The sequence below is a fragment of the Peromyscus californicus genome, unplaced genomic scaffold (assembly GCF_007827085.1).
Source record: "Peromyscus californicus insignis strain IS unplaced genomic scaffold, ASM782708v3 Scaffold_4__1_contigs__length_199733344, whole genome shotgun sequence".
Classification (NCBI taxonomy): Eukaryota; Metazoa; Chordata; class Mammalia; order Rodentia; family Cricetidae; genus Peromyscus; species Peromyscus californicus.
The window spans coordinates 185,057,582-185,063,882 of NW_026294562.1; positions in this window are offsets into that span (position 1 = coordinate 185,057,582).

Genomic DNA, 6,301 nt, shown 5'->3' on the forward strand with positions numbered 1-6,301 from the left:
TCACTGTCAAGGTAAGAGGACTCCAGGATTAGCAGAGGTTCTTGGGAAACTTCCTTCTCAGTAGCAACAGTATTGCACTTTTTAAAATGTCAGTTAATAGGAAATGGAGTGAACCTGAAGGAAAAACAGCTTACATAACTTTTGGTATTAATGAAACAGCATGGCCATTAATTTCACGAAACTCCTCATGTTCAATTATAACTGAAGATATGGAAGCAAGTGTTGAGAACTTTGAGGAGACCTTGTCAGAAAGAAGAGTCAGTAATAGTAGAGCTTAATTCAGGGATGGTGATGCCTCCAGAAGTTGCTTTATTGTTCAAGATTGTTTGAGTTATCCTGTCTGTTTGGTTTTTTTTGTTTTTGTTTTTCCATATGAAGTTGAGTATTATTCTTTTGAGGTATGCTTCCTAAATATAACACCAGTAGCACAAACACTGAGAGCAACAATTAATAAATGGAAGCTCCTGAAACTGAGAAGATTCTGTAAGGGAAAGGACATGATATATATGATAAAATGACAGCCTATAGAATGGAAAAAGATTTAAACCCACCCCACATCTGACTTGGGGCTGACATCCAAAAAACTAACAAAACTAGACATCAAAATATCAAGCAATCCAACTAAAAAATGGGCTACAGATCTAGACAGAGAATTCTCATCAAAAGAATCCCAAATGACTGAAAGACTTTTAAGGAATTGTTCAACATCCTCAGTCATCAAGGAAATGAAAATAGAAGGACTCTGAAATACTATCTTACACGTGTCAGTATGGCTAAGATCAAAAACACTGAATACAGCTAATGTTGGAAAGGATGTAGAGCAAGGGGAACACTCCTATGCTACTAATGGGAGGGTAAATTTGTACAGCCTCTTTGGAAATCAGGATGGTGAGTTCTCAGAATATTGGGAATCAATCTACTTCAAGACCTAGTGATAACACTCTTGGGCATATACCAAAGGCATGCTCAATCATACCAGAAGAACATTTGCTCAACTATTTTCATAGCAGCATTATTCATAATAGCCAGAACCTGAGAACAACCTAGATGCTCCTCAACCAAACAATGGATAAAGAAAAGAAAATGTGGTACATATACACAATGGCGTATTACTCATTTATAAAAAGAATGACATCATGAAATTTGAAGGAAAATGGTTGGAATTAGAAAATGTCAACCTGAATGGGGTAACCCAGATTCACAAAGACAAACATTATTTGCACTCACTAATAAGTAGATATTATAAGTTAAACAAAGATAACCAGACAACTACCCACAGTTCCAAAAAAGCTAGCTAACAAGGAGGACTCTAGGACGGATGCATGGATCATGCTGGGAATGGGAAACAGATGAAATCTCCTGAGTAAACTGGGGGTAAAGGAGGCAATAGAGGTAGGGTGTAGGGGATAAAAATATGAGGGAATGTAATGTTTGAGCTGGGGGAGGGATGGAATGGGAGAGGAATGAAAGAGATATCTTGGAAGAGGTAGACATTATAGGGTTAGAGAGAAACCTGGTGCTAGGTAAATTCCCAGGATTCCACAAGAATGACCCCAGTTTAGACTACTGGCAATAGTGTAGAGAGTGCCTGAACTGGCCTACCCAGGTTATCAGATTGGTGAATACCCTAACTGTCATCATAGAGACTTCATCCAGTCACTGATGGAAGCAGATGCAGTGGTCCACAGCCAAAAACCAGGCCAGGCTCTGGGAGTCCAGTTGAAGAGAGGGAAGAGTGATTTTATGCACAAGGGGATGGGGTCAAGATCATGATGGGGAAATCAACAGAGAGAACTGAAACAAGCTTGTGGAACTCATGAACTTTAGTTCTACACCTGTGGAACCTGCATGGGATTGTACTAGACCCTCTGCATAGGGGAGACAGTGTGTAGCTTGGTCTCCTTGAGGGGCCCCTGGCAGTGGGATTAGGATCTATCACTGGTACTATGAGCTGGCTTCTTGGGGCCTATTACCTATGGTGGGATGTCTGGATCAGTGCTAATGCAGGGGCGAGGAGCTTGGTCCTGGCTCAACTGAATGTACCTGGGTTTGCCTACTCCTCACTGGAGGCCTTACCCTTTTGGAGGAGGGGAATGAGTGGGTTATGGGGAAGGGGTAGGGGGAGAGTGAGAAGGAATGAGAGGGGGATCTGTGGTTGATATGTAAAATGAATAAAAAAAAATTTTAATAAAAAAATCAATTTAGGCAAATTATTTATAATAAAATAAATTTTTGTAGAGAATATCTTACAAAATGGAGAGAAATACCATTAAAATTTGGTCTTTATGTAATTTAATTTCAAATGTTCTGGTGCCATTGCAGAGTGAGGAGTCACTTAAAGCTATATCTAAAGTGGAACAAGAAAGTAAAAATGAAGACATTCAGGCTGGAAATTGTCAGTCAGATGAAGAGAACGTTCCTTCACAGGATGATAGGAAGGCTGTTTCAGAGGACAGTGAAAGTGAGGAAAACAGGACAGTGGACATGACTCTCCTCCTCCTCCATCAGATGAAACAGAACCAGAAATCAGAAAAGCTTAAAGAATAACTGCATGTTTAAAAATACAAGGGCATCTGAGACAAAGAATAAAAAAGGAAAAAAGAAACTTCCCTGTAGAGAAAAGATAAAGAAAGCAGACAAAAAAGAAATATTCCCAATATTAAGAAGGAAAGTAGGAAGAATTAAAAGAAAATTTTTCCCTATAGGAAGTGGGGAAATAATAGGAATTTTCCTGATAGAAAAAAAAAGGGAAATACTTAATTATGGATGTATGGTACCAACTTATGATAGATTTGAGGAATGGTTGCCTATGTTTATAAGAACACCCCCACAGGTGTTCCCAGTAATTATTCAGCAAATGCCTGCAAATTTATCCTCAAGGATTATTGGATTCTGGTCCTGATGTTTCTATAATTTTACAAGAATCCTAGGATACAATCTGGCTTTTACAAGAAGTCTCTACTCAATTTGTAGTCATTGAAACCTTATCTGAAGTAAAACAGAGTGTAGAGTGGGTTAAATGCATAGGACCAGAAGGACAGGAAGGGATATTAAAGTCTTATATGACTGATATAGCTATGCAGTTTTAATTTAAAAAAAAGTATAAGTGGGACAATCAGAGAGAATTCTGGGAAGTGGAAGGCTATGTCAGCCCACCATCCAGTGAGCAGCATGTCATGGCACACAGATAAAGGTAATGTGGCAACATATACATTAACAGAAATGGCCTGAATTTAAGTGTAAGATCTAGTCAGTGGTAGGCCTGAGCTAATGGCTGAGCAGTTTTAATTAAAATAAGCCTCTCTGTGTTTACTTGGGTCTGAGCATCTGTGGACCAGGTGGGACACAGGAAAACTTTCAGCTACAAATGGCACCCAATGGCTCAAGTTTCCACCTGAAACCTGAGAACATTTAATAAGCAATTCTAAATGGAGCCAAAACCAGGTTCCTGCTTAATGTCTCATGTGGGTGGAGAGACACCACAACATGTGGGCTTAAGCTACTCTGTGGTGGGTTCATGGCATGTGGGCTAGAACTATGCCACATTATACAGAGGGGTCTCCAAGCTGTGCAGTATGCTGCATGGTGAATATAGCTTTTGCTAATACAGACAAAAAAATGGTTTCTGGGATACACAATGCTGGATGGAGGCATGGACCCACTTGCTCCCAGAGTCAGTGGAGAGCATGGCTCCCTGAGCTGGAAGTGAATTACATCCACCATGTTGGGAAGCTGAAATGGGCAGAGTCAGTAGCCAAGGCTTCTCCTTCAGTACCAATCACTGCAGTTTAGAGCAATAGATTCACAAGACAGATTCATATGGAACAAGACTTTAAATGGTTTACAATGTGTATAAAAATGTACATAGGCCTGGAAGAGAGAAGAAAATTAATATAGACAGTTACATTAATAAGTAGTTTTTAAAAATAAAGTCTTTAAAGAGATAGTAAAGGTAGTACAAAAAAATAAGCCACATAAACTTGGATATTACACAGAGAATCTGGATTGCAATGTCTTTGATATTTTTAACTGCAGAAAGACATTTGATTGTAAAGGCTGCTAAATTAAGCCTATATATATATATATAATTAATTTAATATATATATTAAAGGTATCTTGACTTCAAAATTTGTATCTAAGAATATGTTGCTTTGGAAAGGAGTCTCTGCCTTTGTTTCTACAGAAAGCAAGAGGCTATGGATTTATTGCAGGTTGTGATGAATCAGGTTTGACCAGCCAAGACCCCTGAAAGGTCTCCAATGACACCATAGCCCATATCATCCAACATCCAAAATCAACTTCAAGGCAACTGGCTCAGAGAATACCGCCTCACAGACTATTTCAGTCAGGACTTGACCATAATTCTTAATTATTCTCAAGATCCCCATAAGATTACCTGCACCCTCTATCAGCAGGAAGTAGCCTAGAAAACTATGCCCAGATTCCCAAAAAATGGATTATGGATGTTTGTCTTTGTTTAGATTGTTGGTTACAAATTGTTATTGGTCACAGTCAATATCTTTTTAAAAGAAGAAAGGGGGATATGATATGGAAATATAGGATATAGACAGGATAAAAGGATGGATTGTTGAACCGACTTTTAAAGAGCAACTTGTTTAAAATGTTTTACATTGTTATAGATTTTAGTTTATTGATACAAATTTAAAGTTAATTTTGTTATACTATATTATATTGTTTAAGTTATTATATTTGTACAGCTCATTTAAATTGTAATGGAAACTAAGAAATACACATTATTAGTCTTCTATGATATTCCAATGGTCATGTTAAATTTTCTAGGTATTTATAGATATAATTCAATTAGGTAGGTAATCTTCAAACTCTTCAAAGACCTGCAGAATATGGCATTTAAAATGTTTTAAAAGCTTAGACTTTCTGGACAGTGAGACAAATCTGTTCCTGGCAGCACTGATTTACTTCAAAGAGAAAGATGGGCATCGAAGACACTCCATATGGAGTTTGTCTTCTTCTTGGCAAAAATAGCCATTTGGGCAAGAAACTGTTCTTTCCTGAACTGCTTGACAAAATGTCCCCATGCAGGCCCCATAGGAAGGTGTCCACTGAAATTTGTGAGACAAGATGTTCCTTCAGGTTCCCGCTTCACAGAAAAAAATGCCAAAATTCTACAAGACACAGAGAAAAAATGACTGAAAGACTATGCCTGTGGGCTGATATGAATACCCCAACATTGCAGAAGAACTTTGGATGACTGTCCAGGCAGACAGCTGTCTCAGTCAGTCTAGATTTTTGGAAGTTGCTTACAATGCTCTTTCTGTTTACTTAGATAATATTGTATCCTTCTGAGGTCTTTGATGTAGTTGAAGACTAGATAGTTATAATTATGGTTTTCTTTGGTTATGATAAAAGATAAATTAGATATGAAACTTTAGACTCACAAATATAGAATAGACAAAATATTATCTTTAATTTTGCCAAATACAAATAGACTAGATATTGTAACAGTAATTCTTGCTAGATAACTATTTTATTATTTATAATTTTACTATATTAAAGTTAAAACCTTTCTTTTTGATTAGATAGAAATGGGGAAATGCTGTGGGATAATGATCTTGAACACTGGCTTAATAAAACACTGATTGGCCAGGCAGGAAGTATAGGTAGGGCAAGCAGACTAGGAAAATTCTGAGAAGAGGAAAGGAGTCAGGAGTCCCCAGCCAGACACAGAGGAAACAAGATGACAAGGCAGAACTGAGAAAAGTTACCGAGCCACATGGCTAAATATAGATAAGAATTATGGGTTAATTTAAGTGTAAGAGCTAGTCAGTAATAAGCCTGAGCTAATGGCCAAGCAATTATAAATAACATAAATCTCTGTGTGTTTGGGTCTGAGCAGCTGCAGAACCAGGCAAGACACAGGAAAACTTTCAAATACAATCTCATATGTATGTATCAGTTTCAAAGTCACATTGAACCCATCCCTAGGAGAAGAGCTGTCAGTAGCCCATGCAGATATTATCTCCATCACTAGTTCTACTGATTAATCATGAAAATTCCAAACTCAAGCTTTGCTTTCCCCTTCAATTCATATCATTTCACTTTATGTTTCTATAACTTGACAGTTGACACGGTATCATTAAAAAAGAATATGATTAAATTAGCTGATAATTTTTGGAAGATGTTAAGGCCAGTATCAGGCAACTCCACCTGCTCATCATTTGATGAGGATGCTACTTGCTATGTGAAAGAATGACAGAGGACCAAAAAAGGAGACAACCTGGTACAGAAAGGAAAGATGGCATTGTGATCATTGAATTGTATG